At 45.0% G+C, this 15244-nt stretch overlaps 18 non-coding genes and 1 pseudogene across 18 annotated transcripts; all 19 read right to left on the reverse strand.

The window, feature by feature from the left end:
• Window positions 1-681: 681 nt before the first annotated feature.
• LOC142516325 (5S ribosomal RNA) lies at window positions 682-800 on the reverse strand. Its single transcript, XR_012812126.1, has one exon. It is a non-coding gene; the product is annotated as a 5S ribosomal RNA (ribosomal RNA).
• A 683-nt stretch (window positions 801-1483) lies between these two features.
• Window positions 1484-1601, reverse strand: LOC142516955 (5S ribosomal RNA). The gene has a single exon (XR_012812721.1). It is a non-coding gene; the product is annotated as a 5S ribosomal RNA (ribosomal RNA).
• Window positions 1602-2283: 682 nt separating this feature from the next.
• On the reverse strand, window positions 2284-2402 carry LOC142507704 (5S ribosomal RNA). Its single transcript, XR_012805953.1, has one exon. It is a non-coding gene; the product is annotated as a 5S ribosomal RNA (ribosomal RNA).
• A 682-nt stretch (window positions 2403-3084) lies between these two features.
• Window positions 3085-3201, reverse strand: LOC142507114 (5S ribosomal RNA). The gene has a single exon (XR_012805378.1). It is a non-coding gene; the product is annotated as a 5S ribosomal RNA (ribosomal RNA).
• Window positions 3202-3884: 683 nt separating this feature from the next.
• On the reverse strand, window positions 3885-4002 carry LOC142515400 (5S ribosomal RNA). The gene has a single exon (XR_012811248.1). It is a non-coding gene; the product is annotated as a 5S ribosomal RNA (ribosomal RNA).
• Window positions 4003-4688: 686 nt separating this feature from the next.
• On the reverse strand, window positions 4689-4808 carry LOC142512680 (5S ribosomal RNA). Its single transcript, XR_012808866.1, has one exon. It is a non-coding gene; the product is annotated as a 5S ribosomal RNA (ribosomal RNA).
• Window positions 4809-5491: 683 nt separating this feature from the next.
• LOC142512702 (5S ribosomal RNA) lies at window positions 5492-5600 on the reverse strand (annotated as a pseudogene).
• A 682-nt stretch (window positions 5601-6282) lies between these two features.
• LOC142516337 (5S ribosomal RNA) lies at window positions 6283-6401 on the reverse strand. The gene has a single exon (XR_012812137.1). It is a non-coding gene; the product is annotated as a 5S ribosomal RNA (ribosomal RNA).
• Window positions 6402-7084: 683 nt separating this feature from the next.
• Window positions 7085-7203, reverse strand: LOC142516348 (5S ribosomal RNA). Its single transcript, XR_012812148.1, has one exon. It is a non-coding gene; the product is annotated as a 5S ribosomal RNA (ribosomal RNA).
• A 683-nt stretch (window positions 7204-7886) lies between these two features.
• LOC142506286 (5S ribosomal RNA) lies at window positions 7887-8005 on the reverse strand. Its single transcript, XR_012804581.1, has one exon. It is a non-coding gene; the product is annotated as a 5S ribosomal RNA (ribosomal RNA).
• A 684-nt stretch (window positions 8006-8689) lies between these two features.
• LOC142513874 (5S ribosomal RNA) lies at window positions 8690-8808 on the reverse strand. Its single transcript, XR_012809797.1, has one exon. It is a non-coding gene; the product is annotated as a 5S ribosomal RNA (ribosomal RNA).
• A 683-nt stretch (window positions 8809-9491) lies between these two features.
• On the reverse strand, window positions 9492-9609 carry LOC142513886 (5S ribosomal RNA). The gene has a single exon (XR_012809809.1). It is a non-coding gene; the product is annotated as a 5S ribosomal RNA (ribosomal RNA).
• Window positions 9610-10290: 681 nt separating this feature from the next.
• On the reverse strand, window positions 10291-10409 carry LOC142508868 (5S ribosomal RNA). Its single transcript, XR_012807069.1, has one exon. It is a non-coding gene; the product is annotated as a 5S ribosomal RNA (ribosomal RNA).
• Window positions 10410-11093: 684 nt separating this feature from the next.
• On the reverse strand, window positions 11094-11211 carry LOC142507339 (5S ribosomal RNA). Its single transcript, XR_012805599.1, has one exon. It is a non-coding gene; the product is annotated as a 5S ribosomal RNA (ribosomal RNA).
• A 680-nt stretch (window positions 11212-11891) lies between these two features.
• On the reverse strand, window positions 11892-12010 carry LOC142516361 (5S ribosomal RNA). The gene has a single exon (XR_012812160.1). It is a non-coding gene; the product is annotated as a 5S ribosomal RNA (ribosomal RNA).
• Window positions 12011-12692: 682 nt separating this feature from the next.
• On the reverse strand, window positions 12693-12811 carry LOC142516373 (5S ribosomal RNA). Its single transcript, XR_012812171.1, has one exon. It is a non-coding gene; the product is annotated as a 5S ribosomal RNA (ribosomal RNA).
• A 684-nt stretch (window positions 12812-13495) lies between these two features.
• LOC142516385 (5S ribosomal RNA) lies at window positions 13496-13614 on the reverse strand. Its single transcript, XR_012812182.1, has one exon. It is a non-coding gene; the product is annotated as a 5S ribosomal RNA (ribosomal RNA).
• Window positions 13615-14297: 683 nt separating this feature from the next.
• LOC142516396 (5S ribosomal RNA) lies at window positions 14298-14416 on the reverse strand. Its single transcript, XR_012812193.1, has one exon. It is a non-coding gene; the product is annotated as a 5S ribosomal RNA (ribosomal RNA).
• A 682-nt stretch (window positions 14417-15098) lies between these two features.
• On the reverse strand, window positions 15099-15216 carry LOC142516180 (5S ribosomal RNA). The gene has a single exon (XR_012811988.1). It is a non-coding gene; the product is annotated as a 5S ribosomal RNA (ribosomal RNA).
• Between the last annotated feature and the right edge of the window lie 28 nt (window positions 15217-15244).

Genomic DNA, 15244 nt, shown 5'->3' on the forward strand with positions numbered 1-15244 from the left:
ACATTGAGTGGGATGTTTATTCTTATATCCCTCGAGTACGTGTGGAGCGGGCGGCGATGGACAACATGCGGCACTGCTCTCGCCCAATCATAACCACGAAGTTAAGCATTCTGGCGCGATGGCAGAGCTAGGATGGGTGACCTCCCTGGGAAGACCTCGTGTCGCGATCGTTTACGTAAATTATGGATAAAACAGTCGAAATAATTGTTTTTAATGAGTTAACCGTCTCCGGAGTAATCTGCGTCATACCCTTCCGCACAGAACCGGCTCACGACAACAAAAATCGATAAATGTTCCCAGAAAATAGAAAAAAAATAAGAAGAAGGAAATAACGAATGTAAAGCTATTATTATGCCTGGGATACGATAAAATGGAACCGGAATCGAATTTCGAACTTCCTAAGCGGATTTCTCGAGGAAACGAAAGCTTAACAGAAGCGGTAAATCGCAAATTAGAGGGTCTTAGAGAAGGAATTCGGCTAAAATCTCGTCAGCTCATTGCGTAGTAATGAGTCTCGTCCGTTTGCCCGTTTACAATCAAATTAGCCTACAATTTTGTCCAAATCCGGCAGTGCCCGAGCTACTTTCATTTCACATGTCTTATCTGGTCCCGATCGAGATTCAGATGATTTGAGCCGAAAATCGTCTGTCAACAAGTAATCAAAAATAGAAAAACACGAAAAGGGTGCAACACGAGGACTTCCCAGGGGGTCACCCATCCTAGTACTGCTCTCGCCCAAGCACGCTTAACTTCGGAGTTCTGATGGGATCCGGTGCATTAGTGCTGGTATGATCGCACCCGACATTGAGTGGGATGTTTATTCTTATATCCCTCGAGTACGTGTGGAGCGGGCGGCGATGGACAACACGCGGCACTGCTCTCGCCCAATCATAACCATGAAGTTAAGCGTTCTGGCGCGAATGGCAGAGGTAGGATGGGTGACCTCCCTGGGAAGACCTCGTGTCGCGATCGTTTACGTAAATTATGGATAAAACAGTCGAAATAATTGTTTTTAATGAGTTAACCGTCTCCGGAGTAATCTGCGTCATACCCTTCCGCACAGAACCGGCTCACGACAACAAAAATCGATAAATGTTCCCAGAAAATAGAAAAAAAATAAGAAGAAGAAATAACGAATGTAAAGCTATTATTATGCCTGTGATACGATAAAATGGAACCAGAATCGAATTTCGAACTTCCTAAGCGGATTTCTCGAGGAAACGAAAGCTTAACAGAAGCGTTAAATCGCAAATTAGAGGGTCTTAGAGAAGGAATTCGGCTAAAATCTCGTCAGCTCATTGCGTAGTAATGAGTCTCGTCCGTTTGCCCATTTACAATCAAATTAGCCTACAATTTTGTCCAAATCCGGCAGTGCCCGAGCTACTTTCATTTCACATGTCTTATCTGGTCCCAATCGAGATTCAGATGATTTGAGCCAAAAATCTTCTGTCAACAAGTAATCAAAAATAGAAAAACACAAAAAGGGGTGCAACACGAGGACTTCCCAGGGGTCATCCATCCTAGTACTGCTCTTGCCCAAGCACGCTTTACTTCGGAGTTCTGATGGGATCCAGTGCATTAGTGCTGGTATGATCGCACCCGACATTGAGTGGGATGTTTATTCTTATATCCCTCGAGTACGTGTGGAGCGGGCGGCGATGGACAACACGCGGCACTGCTCTCGCCCAATCATAACCATGAAGTTAAGCGTTCTGGCGCGATGGCAGAGCTAGGATGGGTGACCTCCCTGGGAAGACCTCGTGTCGCGATCGTTTACGTAAATTATGGATAAAACAGTCGAAATAATTGTTTTTAATGAGTTAACCGTCTCCGGAGTAATCTGCGTCATACCCTTCCGCACAGAACCGGCTCACGACAACAAAAATCGATAAATGTTCCCAGAAAATAGAAAAAAAATAAGAAGAAGGAAATAACGAATGTAAAGCTATTATTATGCCTGGGATACGATAAAATGGAACCGGAATCGAATTTCGAACTTCCTAAGCGGATTTCTCGAGGAAACGAAAGCTTAACAGAAGCGTTAAATCGCAAATTAGAGGGTCTTAGAGAAGGAATTCGGCTAAAATCTCGTCAGCTCATTGCGTAGTAATGAGTCTCGTCCGTTTGCCCGTTTACAATCAAATTAGCCTACAATTTTGTCCAAATCCGGCAGTGCCCGAGCTACTTTCATTTCACATGTCTTATCTGGTCCCGATCGAGATTCAGATGATTTGAGCCGAAAATCGTCTGTCAACAAGTAATCAAAAATAGAAAAACACGAAAAAGGTGCAACACGAGGACTTCCCAGGGGGTCACCCATCCTAGTACTGCTCTCGCCCAAGCACGCTTAACTTCGGAGTTCTGATGGGATCCGGTGCATTAGTGCTGGTATGATCGCACCCGACATTGAGTGGGATGTTTATTCTTATATCCCTCGAGTACGTGTGGAGCGGGCGGCGATGGACAACACGCGGCACTGCTCTCGCCCAATCATAACCATGAAGTTAAGCGTTCTGGCGCGATGGCAGAGCTAGGATGGGTGACCTCCCTGGGAAGACCTCGTGTCGCGATCGTTTACGTAAATTATGGATAAAACAGTCGAAATAATTGTTTTTAATGAGTTAACCGTCTCCGGAGTAATCTGCGTCATACCCTTCCGCACAGAACCGGCTCACGACAACAAAAATCGATAAATGTTCCCAGAAAATAGAAAAAAAATAAGAAGAAGGAAATAACGAATGTAAAGCTATTATTATGCTGGGATACGATAAAATGGAACCGGAATCGAATTTCGAACTTCCTAAGCGGATTTCTCGAGGAAACGAAAGCTTAACAGAAGCGGTAAATCGCAAATTAGAGGGTCTTAGAGAAGGAATTCGGCTAAAATCTCGTCAGCTCATTGCGTAGTAATGAGTCTCGTCCGTTTGCCCGTTTACAATCAAATTAGCCTACAATTTTGTCCAAATCCGGCAGTGCCCGAGCTACTTTCATTTCACATGTCTTATCTGGTCCCGATCGAGATTCAGATGATTTGAGCCGAAAATCGTCTGTCAACAAGTAATCAAAAATAGAAAAACACGAAAAAGGGTGCAACACGAGGACTTCCCAGGGGTCACCCATCCTAGTACTGCTCTAGCCAAGCACGCTTAACTTCGGAGTTCTGATGGGATCCGGTGCATTAGTGCTGGTATGATCGCACCCGACATTGAGTGGGATGTTTATTCTTATATCCCTCGAGTACGTGTGGAGCGGGCGGCGATGGACAACACGCGGCACTGCTCTCGCCCAATCATAACCATGAAGTTAAGCGTTCTGGCGCGATGGCAGAGCTAGGATGGGTGACCTCCCTGGGAAGACCTCGTGTCGCGATCGTTTACGTAAATTATGGATAAAACAGTCGAAATAATTGTTTTTAATGAGTTAACCGTCTCCGGAGTAATCTGCGTCATACCCTTCCGCACAGAACCGGCTCACGACAACAAAAATCGATAAATGTTCCCAGAAAATAGAAAAAAAAATAAGAAGAAGGAAATAACGAATGTAAAGCTATTATTATGCCTGGGATACGATAAAATGGAACCGGAATCGAATTTCGAACTTCCTAAGCGGATTTCTCGAGGAAACGAAAGCTTAACAGAAGCGGTAAATCGCAAATTAGAGGGTCTTAGAGAAGGAATTCGGCTAAAATCTCGTCAGCTCATTGCGTAGTAATGAGTCTCGTCCGTTTGCCCGTTTACAATCAAATTAGCCTACAATTTTGTCCAAATCCGGCAGTGCCCGAGCTACTTTCATTTCACATGTCTTATCTGGTCCCGATCGAGATTCAGATGATTTGAGCCGAAAATCGTCTGTCAACAAGTAATCAAAAATAGAAAAACACGAAAAGGGTGCAACAAGAGGACTTCCCAGGGGGTCACCCATCCTAGTACTACTCTCGCCAAGCACGCTTAACTTCGGAGTTCTGATGGGATCCGGTGCATTAGTGCTGGTATGATCGCACCCGACATTGAGTGGGATGTTTATTCTTATATCCCTCGAGTACGTGTGGAGCGGGCGGCGATGGACAACACGCGGCACTGCTCTCGCCCAATCATAACCACTGAAGTTAAGCGTTCTGGCGCGATGGCAGAGCTAGGATGGGTGACCTCCCTGGGAAGACCTCGTGTCGCGATCGTTTACGTAAATTATGGATAAAACAGTCGAAATAATTGTTTTTAATTAGTTAACCGTCTCCGGAGTAATCTGCGTCATACCCTTCCGCACAGAACCGGCTCACGACAACAAAAATCGATAAATGTTCCCAGAAAATAGAAAAAAAATAAGAAGAAGGAAATAACGAATGTAAAGCTATTATTATGCCTGGGATACGATAAAATGGAACCGGAATCGAATTTCGAACTTCCTAAGCGGATTTCTCGAGGAAACGAAAGCTTAACAGAAGCGGTAAATCGCAAATTAGAGGGTCTTAGAGAAGGAATTCGGCTAAAATCTCGTCAGCTCATTGCGTAGTAATGAGTCTCGTCCGTTTGCCCGTTTACAATCAAATTAGCCTACAATTTTGTCCAAATCCGGCAGTGCCCGAGCTACTTTCATTTCACATGTCTTATCTGGTCCCGATCGAAATTCAGATGATTTGAGCCGAAAATCGTCTGTCAACAAGTAATCAAAAATAGAAAAACAAGAAAAAAGGGGTGCAACACGAGGACTTCCCAAGGGGGTCACCCATCCTAGTACTGCTCTCGCCCAAGCACGCTTAACTTCGGAGTTCTGATGGGATCCGGTGCATTAGTGCTGGTATGATCGCACCCGACATTGAGTGGGATGTTTATTCTTATATCCCTCGAGTACGTGTGGAGCGGGCGGCGATGGACAACACGCGGCACTGCTCTCGCCCAATCATAACCATGAAGTTAAGCGTTCTGGCGCGATGGCAGAGCTAGGATGGGTGACCTCCCTGGGAAGACCTCGTGTCGCGACCGTTTACGTAAATTATGGATAAAACAGTCGAAATAATTGTTTTTAATGAGTTAACCGTCTCCGGAGTAATCTGCGTCATACCCTTCCGCACAGAACCGGCTCACGACAACAAAAATCGATAAATGTTCCCAGAAAATAGAAAAAAAATAAGAAGAAGGAAATAACGAATGTAAAGCTATTATTATGCCTGGGATACGATAAAATGGAACCGGAATCGAATTTCGAACTTCCTAAGCGGATTTCTCGAGGAAACGAAAGCTTAACAGAAGCGGTAAATCGCAAATTAGAGGGTCTTAGAGAAGGAATTCGGCTAAAATCTCGTCAGCTCATTGCGTAGTAATGAGTCTCGTCCGTTTGCCCGTTTACAATCAAATTAGCCTACAATTTTGTCCAAATCCGGCAGTGCCCGAGCTACTTTCATTTCACATGTCTTATCTGGTCCCGATCGAGATTCAGATGATTTGAGCCGAAAATCGTCTGTCAACAAGTAATCAAAAATAGAAAAACACGAAAAAGGGTGCAACACGAGGACTTCCCAGGGGGTCACCCATCCTAGTACTGCTCTCGCCAAGCACGCTTAACTTCGGAGTTCTGATAGAATTAGTGCTGGTATGATCGCACCCGACATTGAGTGGGATGTTTATTCTTATATCCCTCGAGTACGTGTGGAGCGGGCGGCGATGGACAACACGCGGCACTGCTCTCGCCCAATCATAACCAAGAAGTTAAGCGTTCTGGCGCGATGGCAGAGCTAGGATGGGTGACCTCCCTGGGAAGACCTCGTGTCGCGACCGTTTACGTAAATTATGGATAAAACAGTCGAAATAATTGTTTTTAATGAGTTAACCGTCTCCGGAGTAATCTGCGTCATACCCTTCCGCACAGAACCGGCTCACGACAACAAAAATCGATAAATGTTCCCAGAAAATAGAAAAAAAATAAGAAGAAGGAAATAACGAATGTAAAGCTATTATTATGCCTGGGATACGATAAAATGGAACCGGAATCGAATTTCGAACTTCCTAAGCGGATTTCTCGAGGAAACGAAAGCTTAACAGAAGCGGTAAATCGCAAATTAGAGGGTCTTAGAGAAGGAATTCGGCTAAAATCTCGTCAGCTCATTGCGTAGTAATGAGTCTCGTCCGTTTGCCCGTTTACAATCAAATTAGCCTACAATTTTGTCCAAATCCGGCAGTGCCCGAGCTACTTTCATTTCACATGTCTTATCTGGTCCCGATCGAGATTCAGATGATTTGAGCCGAAAATCGTCTGTCAACAAGTAATCAAAAATAGAAAAACACGAAAAGGGTGCAACACGAGGACTTCCCAGGGGGTCACCCATCCTAGTACTGCTCTCGCCCAAGCACGCTTAACTTCGGAGTTCTGATGGGATCCGGTGCATTAGTGCTGGTATGATCGCACCCGACATTGAGTGGGATGTTTATTCTTATATCCCTCGAGTACGTGTGGAGCGGGCGGCGATGGACAACACGCGGCACTGCTCTCGCCCAATCATAACCATGAAGTTAAGCGTTCTGGCGCGATGGCAGAGCTAGGATGGGTGACCTCCCTGGGAAGACCTCGTGTCGCGATCGTTTACGTAAATTATGGATAAAACAGTCGAAATAATTGTTTTTAATGAGTTAACCGTCTCCGGAGTAATCTGCGTCATACCCTTCCGCACAGAACCGGCTCACGACAACAAAAATCGATAAATGTTCCCAGAAAATAGAAAAAAAATAAGAAGAAGGAAATAACGAATGTAAAGCTATTATTATGCCTGGGATACGATAAAATGGAACCGGAATCGAATTTCGAACTTCCTAAGCGGATTTCTCGAGGAAACGAAAGCTTAACAGAAGCGTTAAATCGCAAATTAGAGGGTCTTAGAGAAGGAATTCGGCTAAAATCTCGTCAGCTCATTGCGTAGTAATGAGTCTCGTCCGTTTGCCCGTTTACAATCAAATTAGCCTACAATTTTGTCCAAATCCGGCAGTGCCCGAGCTACTTTCATTTCACATGTCTTATCTGGTCCCGATCGAGATTCAGATGATTTGAGCCGAAAATCGTCTGTCAACAAGTAATCAAAAATAGAAAAACACGAAAAAGGGTGCAACACGAGGACTTCCCAGGGGGTCACCCATCCTAGTACTGCTCTCGCCCAAGCACGCTTAACTTCGGAGTTCTGATGGGATCCGGTGCATTAGTGCTGGTATGATCGCACCCGACATTGAGTGGGATGTTTATTCTTATATCCCTCGAGTACGTGTGGAGCGGGCGGCGATGGACAACACGCGGCACTGCTCTCGCCCAATCATAACCATGAAGTTAAGCGTTCTGGCGCGATGGCAGAGCTAGGATGGGTGACCTCCCTGGGAAGACCTCGTGTCGCGATCGTTTACGTAAATTATGGATAAAACAGTCGAAATAATTGTTTTTAATGAGTTAACCGTCTCCGGAGTAATCTGCGTCATACCCTTCCGCACAGAACCGGCTCACGACAACAAAAATCGATAAATGTTCCCAGAAAATAGAAAAAAAATAAGAAGAAGGAAATAACGAATGTAAAGCTATTATTATGCCTGGGATACGATAAAATGGAACCGAAATCGAATTTCGAACTTCCTAAGCGGATTTCTCGAGGAAACGAAAGCTTAACAGAAGCGGTAAATCGCAAATTAGAGGGTCTTAGAGAAGGAATTCGGCTAAAATCTCGTCAGCTCATTGCGTAGTAATGAGTCTCGTCCGTTTGCCCGTTTACAATCAAATTAGCCTACAATTTTGTCCAAATCCGGCAGTGCCCGAGCTACTTTCATTTCACATGTCTTATCTGGTCCCGATCGAGATTCAGATGATTTGAGCCGAAAATCGTCTGTCACCAAGTAATCAAAAATAGAAAAACACGAAAAAAGGTGCAAAACGAGGACTTCCCAGGGGGTGACCCATCCTAGTACTGCTCTAGTCCAAGCACGCTTAACTTCGGAGTTCTGATGGAATCCGGTGCATTAGTGCTGGTATGATCGCACCCGACATTGAGTGGGATGTTTATTCTTATATCCCTCGAGTACGTGTGGAGCGGGCGGCGATGGACAACACGCGGCACTGCTCTCGCCCAATCATAACCATGAAGTTAAGCGTTCTGGCGCGATGGCAGAGCTAGGATGGGTGACCTCCCTGGGAAGACCTCGTGTCGCGACCGGTTACGTAAATTATGGTTAAAACAGTCGAAATAATTGTTTTTAATGAGTTAACCGTCTCCGGAGTAATCTGCGTCATACCCTTCCGCACAGAACCGGCTCACGACAACAAAAATCGATAAATGTTCCCAGAAAATAGAAAAAAAATAATGAAGAAGGAAATAACGAATGTAAAGCTATTATTATGCCTGGGATACGATAAAATGGAACCGGAATCGAATTTCGAACTTCCTAAGCGGATTTCTCGAGGAAACGAAAGCTTAACAGAAGCGGTAAATCGCAAATTAGAGGGTCTTAGAGAAGGAATTCGGCTAAAATCTCGTCAGCTCATTGCGTAGTAATGAGTCTCGTCCGTTTGCCCGTTTACAATCAAATTAGCCTACAATTTTGTCCAAATCCGGCAGTGCCCGAGCTACTTTTATTTCACATGTCTTATCTGGTCCCGATCGAGATTCAGATGATTTGAGCCGAAAATCGTCTGTCAACAAGTAATCAAAAATAGAAAAACACGAAAAGGGGTGCAACACGAGGACATCCCAGCGGGTCACCCATCTTAGTACTGCTCTCGCCCAAGCACGCTTAACTTCGGAGTTCTGATGGGATCCGGTGCATTAGTGCTGGTATGATCGCACCCGACATTGAGTGGGATGTTTATTCTTATATCCCTCGAGTACGTGTGGAGCGGGCGGCGATGGACAACACGCGGCACTGCTCTCGCCCAATCATAACCATGAAGTTAAGCGTTCTGGCGCGATGGCAGAGCTAGGATGGGTGACCTCCCTGGGAAGACCTCGTGTCGCGATCGTTTACGTAAATTATGGATAAAACAGTCGAAATAATTGTTTTTAATGAGTTAACCGTCTCCGGAGTAATCTGCGTCATACCCTTCCGCACAGAACCGGCTCACGACAACAAAAATCGATAAATGTTCCCAGAAAATAGAAAAAAAATAAGAAGAAGGAAATAACGAATGTAAAGCTATTATTATGCCTGGGATACGATAAAATGGAACCGGAATCGAATTTCGAACTTCCTAAGCGGATTTCTCGAGGAAACGAAAGCTTAACAGAAGCGTTAAATCGCAAATTAGAGGGTCTTAGAGAAGGAATTCGGCTAAAATCTCGTCAGCTCATTGCGTAGTAATGAGTCTCGTCCGTTTGCCCGTTTACAATCTAATTAGCCTACAATTTTGTCCAAATCCGGCAGTGCCCGAGCTACTTTCATTTCACATGTCTTATCTGGTCCCGATCGAGATTCAGATGATTTGAGCCGAAAATCGTCTGTCAACAAGTAATCAAAAATAGAAAAACACGAAAAGGGGTGCAACACGAGGACTTCCCAGGGGTCACCCATCCTAGTACTGCTCTCGCCCAAGCACGCTTAACTTCGGAGTTCTGATGGGATCCGGTTCATTAGTGCTGGTATGATCGCACCCGACAATGAGTGGGATGTTTATTCTTATATCCCTCGAGTACGTGTGGAGCGGGCGGCGATGGACAACACGCGGCACTGCTCTCGCCCAATCATAACCATGAAGTTAAGCGTTCTGGCGCGATGGCAGAGCTAGGATGGGTGACCTCCCTGGAAGACCTCGTGTCGCGATCCGGTTACGTAAATTATGGATAAAACAGTCGAAATAATTGTTTTTAATGAGTTAACCGTCTCCGAGTAATCTGCGTCATACCCTTCCGCACAGAACCGGCTCACGACAACAAAAATCGATAAATGTTCCCAGAAAATAGAAAAAAAATAAGAAGAAGGAAATAACGAATGTAAAGCTATTATTATGCCTGGGATACGATAAAATGGAACCGAATCGAATTTCGAACTTCCTAAGCGGATTTCTCGAGGAAACGAAAGCTTAACAGAAGCGTTAAATCGCAAATTAGAGGGTCTTAGAGAAGGAATTCGGCTAAAATCTCGTCAGCTCATTGCGTAGTAATGAGTCTCGTCCGTTTGCCCGTTTACAATCAAATTAGCCTACAATTTTGTCCAAATCCGGCAGTGCCCGAGCTACTTTCATTTCACATGTCTTATCTGGTCCCGATCGAGATTCAGATGATTTGAGCCGAAAATCGTCTGTCAACAAGTAATCAAAAATAGAAAAACACTAAAAAGGGTGCAACACGAGGACTTCCCAGGGAGTCACCCATCCTAGTACTGCTCTCGCCCAAGCACGCTTAACTTCGGAGTTCTGATGGGATCCGGTGCATTAGTGCTGGTATGATCGCACCCGACATTGAGTGGGATGTTTATTCTTATATCCCTCGAGTACGTGTGGAGCGGGCGGCGATGGACAACACTGCGGCACTGCTCTCGCCCAATCATAACCACGAAGTTAAGCAGTTCTGGCGCGATGGCAGAGCTAGGATGGGTGACCTCCCTGGGAAGACCTCGTGTCGCGATCGTTTACGTAAATTATGGATAAAACAGTCTAAATAATTGTTTTTAATGAGTTAACCGTCTCCGGAGTAATCTGCGTCATACCCTTCCGCACAGAACCGGCTCACGACAACAAAAATCGATAAATGTTCCCAGAAAATAGAAAAAAAATAAGAAGAAGGAAATAACGAATGTAAAGCTATTATTATGCCTGGGATACGATAAAATGGAACCGAATCGAATTTCGAACTTCCTAAGCGGATTTCTCGAGGAAACGAAAGCTTAACAGAAGCGGTAAATCGCAAATTAGAGGGTCTTAGAGAAGGAATTCGGCTAAAATCTCGTCAGCTCATTGCGTAGTAATGAGTCTCGTCCGTTTGCCCGTTTACAATCAAATTAGCCTACAATTTTGTCCAAATCCGGCAGTGCCCGAGCTACTTTCATTTCACATGTCTTATCTGGTCCCGATCGAGATTCAGATGATTTGAGCCGAAAATCGTCTGTCAACAAGTAATCAAAAATAGAAAAACACGAATAAGGGTGCAACACGAGGACTTCCAGGGGGGTCACCCATTCTAGTACTGCTCTCGCCAAGCACGCTTAACTTCGGAGTTCTGATGGGATCCGGTGCATTAGTGCTGGTATGATCGCACGCGACATTGAGTGGGATGTTTATTCTTATATCCCTCGAGTACGTGTGGAGCGGGCGGCGATGGACAACACGCGGCACTGCTCTCGCCTAATCATAACCATGAAGTTAAGCGTTCTGGCGATGGCAGAGCTAGGATGGGTGACCTCCCTGGGAAGACCTCGTGTCGCGATCGTTTACGTAAATTATGGATAAAACAGTCGAAATAATTGTTTTTAATGAGTTAACCGTCTCCGGAGTAATCTGCGTCATACCCTTCCGCACAGAACCGGCTCACGACAACAAAAATCGATAAATGTTCCCAGAAAATAGAAAAAAAATAAGAAGAAGGAAATAACGAATGTAAAGCTATTATTATGCCTGGGATACGATAAAATGGAACCGGAATCGAATTTCGAACTTCCTAAGCGGATTTCTCGAGGAAACGAAAGCTTAACAGAAGCGGTAAATCGCAAATTAGAGGGTCTTAGAGAAGGAATTCGGCTAAAATCTCGTCAGCTCATTGCGTAGTAATGAGTCTCGTCCGTTTGCCCGTTTACAATCAAATTAGCCTACAATTTTGTCCAAATCCGGCAGTGCCCGAGCTACTTTCATTTCACATGTCTTATCTGGTCCCGATCGAGATTCAGATGATTTGAGCCGAAAATCGTCTGTCAACAAGTAATCAAAAATAGAAAAACACGAAAAGGGTGCAACACGAGGACTTCCCAGGGGGTCACCCATCCTAGTACTGCTCTCGCCCAAGCACGCTTAACTTCGGAGTTCTGATGGGATCCGGTGCATTAGTGCTGGTATGATCGCACCCGACATTGAGTGGGATGTTTATTCTTATATCCCTCGAGTACGTGTGGAGCGGGCGGCGATGGACAACACGCGGCACTGCTCTCGCCCAATCATAACCATGAAGTTAAGCGTTCTGGCGCGATGGCAGAGCTAGGATGGGTGACCTCCCTGGGAAGACCTCGTGTCGCGATCGTTTACGTAAATTATGGATAAAACAGTCGAAATAATTGTTTTTAATGAGTTAACCGTCTCCGGAGTAATCTGCGTCATACCCTTCCGCACAGAACCGGCTCACGACAACAAAAATCGATAAATGTTCCCAGAAAATAGAAAAAAAATAAGAAGAAGGAAATAACGAATGTAAAGCTATTATTATGCCTGGGATACGATAAAATGGAACCGGAATCGAATTTCGAACTTCCTAAGCGGATTTCTCGAGGAAACGAAAGCTTAACAGAAGCGTTAAATCGCAAATTAGAGGGTCTTAGAGAAGGAATTCGGCTAAAATCTCGTCAGCTCATTGCGTAGTAATGAGTCTCGTCCGTTTGCCCGTTTACAATCAAATTAGCCTACAATTTTGTCCAAATCCGGCAGTGCCCGAGCTACTTTCATTTCACATGTCTTATCTGGTCCCGATCGAGATTCAGATGATTTGAGCCGAAAATCGTCTGTCAACAAGTAATCAAAAATAGAAAAACACGAAAAGGGTGCAACACGAGGACTTCCCAGGGGGTCACCCATCCTAGTACTGCTCTCGCCCAAGCACGCTTAACTTCGGAGTTCTGATGGGATCCGGTGCATTAGTGCTGGTATGATCGCACCCGACATTGAGTGGGATGTTTATTCTTATATCCCTCGAGTACGTGTGGAGCGGGCGGCGATGGACAACACGCGGCACTGCTCTCGCCCAATCATAACCATGAAGTTAAGCGTTCTGGCGCGATGGCAGAGCTAGGATGGGTGACCTCCCTGGGAAGACCTCGTGTCGCGATCGTTTACGTAAATTATGGATAAAACAGTCGAAATAATTGTTTTTAATGAGTTAACCGTCTCCGGAGTAATCTGCGTCATACCCTTCCGCACAGAACCGGCTCACGACAACAAAAATCGATAAATGTTCCCAGAAAATAGAAAAAAAAATAAGAAGAAGGAAATAACGAATGTAAAGCTATTATTATGCCTGGGATACGATAAAATGGAACCGGAATCGAATTTCGAACTTCCTAAGCGGATTTCTCGAGGAAACGAAAGCTTAACAGAAGCGTTAAATCGCAAATTAGAGGGTCTTAGAGAAGGAATTCGGCTAAAATCTCGTCAGCTCATTGCGTAGTAATGAGTCTCGTCCGTTTGCCCGTTTACAATCAAATTAGCCTACAATTTTGTCCAAATCCGGCAGTGCCCGAGCTACTTTCATTTCACATGTCTTATCTGGTCCCGATCGAGATTCAGATGATTTGAGCCGAAAATCGTCTGTCAACAAGTAATCAAAAATAGAAAAACACGAAAAAGGGTGCAACACGAGGACTTCCCAGGGGGTCACCCATCCTAGTACTGCTCTCGCCCAAGCACGCTTAACTTCGGAGTTCTGATGGGATCCGGTGCATTAGTGCTGGTATGATCGCACCCGACATTGAGTGGGATGTTTATTCTTATATCCCTCGAGTACGTGTGGAGCGGGCGGCGATGGACAACACGCGGCACTGCTCTCGCCCAATCATAACCATGAAGTTAAGCGTTCTGGCGCGATGGCAGAGCTAGGATGGGTGACCTCCCTGGGAAGACCTCGTGTCGCGATCGTTTACGTAAATTATGGATAAAACAGTCGAAATAATTGTTTTTAATGAGTTAACCGTCTCCGGAGTAATCTGCGTCATACCCTTCCGCACAGAACCGGCTCACGACAACAAAAATCGATAAATGTTCCCAGAAAATAGAAAAAAAATAAGAAGAAGGAAATAACGAATGTAAAGCTATTATTATGCCTGGGATACGATAAAATGGAACCGGAATCGAATTTCGAACTTCCTAAGCGGATTTCTCGAGGAAACGAAAGCTTAACAGAAGCGTTAAATCGCAAATTAGAGGGTCTTAGAGAAGGAATTCGGCTAAAATCTCGTCAGCTCATTGCGTAGTAATGAGTCTCGTCCGTTTGCCCGTTTACAATCAAATTAGCCTACAATTTTGTCCAAATCCGGCAGTGCCCGAGCTACTTTCATTTCACATGTCTTATCTGGTCCCGATCGAGATTCAGATGATTTGAGCCGAAAATCGTCTGTCAACAAGTAATCAAAAATAGAAAAACACGAAAAAGGGTGCAACACGAGGACTTCCCAGGGGGTCACCCATCCTAGTACTGCTCTCGCCCAAGCACGCTTAACTTCGGAGTTCTGATGGGATCCGGTGCATTAGTGCTGGTATGATCGCACCCGACATTGAGTGGGATGTTTATTCTTATATCCCTCGAGTACGTGTGGAGCGGGCGGCGATGGACAACACGCGGCACTGCTCTCGCCCAATCATAACCATGAAGTTAAGCGTTCTGGCGCGATGGCAGAGCTAGGATGGGTGACCTCCCTGGGAAGACCTCGTGTCGCGATCGTTTACGTAAATTATGGATAAAACAGTCGAAATAATTGTTTTTAATGAGTTAACCGTCTCCGGAGTAATCTGCGTCATACCCTTCCGCACAGAACCGGCTCACGACAACAAAAATCGATAAATGTTCCCAGAAAATAGAAAAAAAATAAGAAGAAGGAAATAACGAATGTAAAGCTATTATTATGCCTGGGATACGATAAAATGGAACCGGAATCGAATTTCGAACTTCCTAAGCGGATTTCTCGAGGAAACGAAAGCTTAACAGAAGCGGTAAATCGCAAATTAGAGGGTCTTAGAGAAGGAATTCGGCTAAAATCTCGTCAGCTCATTGCGTAGTAATGAGTCTCGTCCGTTTGCCCGTTTACAATCAAATTAGCCTACAATTTTGTCCAAATCCGGCAGTGCCCGAGCTACTTTCATTTCACATGTCTTATCTGGTCCCGATCGAGATTCAGATGATTTGAGCCGAAAATCGTCTGTCAACAAGTAATCAAAAATAGAAAAACACGAAAAGGGTGCAACAAGAGGACTTCCCAGGGGGTCACCCATCCTAGTACTGCTCTCGCCAAGCACGCTTAACTTCGGAGTTCTGATGGGATCCGGTGCATTAGTGCTGGTATGATCGCACCCGACATTGAGTGGGATGTTTATTCTTATA

The sequence above is a fragment of the Primulina tabacum genome, chromosome 10 (genome assembly GCF_025594145.1).
Source record: "Primulina tabacum isolate GXHZ01 chromosome 10, ASM2559414v2, whole genome shotgun sequence".
NCBI lineage: Eukaryota > Viridiplantae > Streptophyta > Magnoliopsida > Lamiales > Gesneriaceae > Primulina > Primulina tabacum.